Genomic DNA, 1,588 nt, shown 5'->3' on the forward strand with positions numbered 1-1,588 from the left:
GGGGGCGTAGGGTCTGGGGGCTGCCCGGCAAACCGTGAAGCCGGTAGCGCTCGGGCAGCCCTTTTCGTGTGGCTGGGAGTGGGAGGGAGGAGGGGGCGGAGTTAGGGCGGGGTTGGGGCGGGGAAGGGGTGGAGTTGGGGCGGGGCTGGGGTGGGAAATGGCCAGGGCCCCGTGGAGGGTCCTCTTTTTTCATTTGTTAAATATGGTAACCCTACCTTTAATAATTTTTGTTGCTCTTCTCTGGACTTTCGCCAATTTGTCCACATCTTCCCAGAAATATGGTGCCCAGAACTGGACACAATACTCCAGTTGAGGCCTTATCAGTGCAGAGTAGATGGAACAATTACTCCTCATGTCTTGCTTACAACACTCCTGCTAATACATCCCAGAATGATGTTTGCTTTTTTTGCAACATTACACTGTTGACTCATATTTAGCTTGTGATGCACTATAACCCATTAATCCCTTTCCACAGCACTCCTTCCTAGGCAGTCATTTCCCATTTTGATGTGTGCAATTGATTGTTCCTTCCTAAGTGGAGTACTTTGCGTTTGTCCTTTTTGAATTTCACCTATGTACTTCAGATCATTTCTCTGCATGATCCAGATCATTCTGAATTTTAATCCTGTCCTCCAAAGCCCTTGCAACCCCTCCCACTTGGTATTTGTCTGCAAACGTCATAAGTCTACTCTCTATGCCATTATCTAAATCATTGATGAAGATATTGAACAGAAACAGACACAGGACTAATCCCTGCAGGACCCCACTCAATATGCCCTTCCAGCTAGACTGTGAACCACTGATAACTACTCTCTGGGAATGGTTTCAGAGTAGCAGCTGTGTTCGTCTGTATGTGCAAAAAGAACAGGAGTACTTGTGGCACCTTAGAGACTAACAAATTTATTTGAGCATAAGCTTTCGTGGGCTACAGTCCATTTCATCAGATGCATAGAATGGAACATATAGTAAGAAGATAAATATACACATACAGAGAACATGAAAAGGTGGAAGTTGCCATACCAACTCCACACAAGCGGTCCATTTCCTGGATACTACTGTGCTAATAAGCGATGGTCACATAAACACCACCCTATACCAGAAACCTGAAGTTTTGGTGATTAGAAAATTCAAATGATCTTGCTGCGATCCATATGATGTATCAACAAATTATTTCCAACTCACAAAAACAGCTGTAAAAGAATGCTAGATTTAAAAAACCAAGCATGCAATAATCTGGAAATCCCTATTTAGTTCTCTATGATGTGAATATTCACGCCTAGTAATGCTTAATTTATAAAATCTCATACTAGAAAACTATCTCTTAAAATTATACCTTACTGAGCTCAGGCCAATTATTTTTCATTACATTTTCTCTCTAACCTTCCCCTTCACATTCTGGGCGAGGATTTGTCCCCAATGCATGTAGAGGGATCATTTTCTGTGTTCCCCCAAGTACAGGGGCTGCATGGTCCTGATCTTTGGATCACACCAGGGAGGAGAGGAGCAGTCCTTTTACCTTCATTCTACCCTGTGCACTTGCACAAGGGCCAGGTGACCCTAAAAGCTGTAGTGTCCTCGTTGTCCAGCC

Source organism: Trachemys scripta, chromosome 8, assembly GCF_013100865.1.
Source record: "Trachemys scripta elegans isolate TJP31775 chromosome 8, CAS_Tse_1.0, whole genome shotgun sequence".
In the NCBI taxonomy this organism is placed as follows: Eukaryota; Metazoa; Chordata; order Testudines; family Emydidae; genus Trachemys; species Trachemys scripta.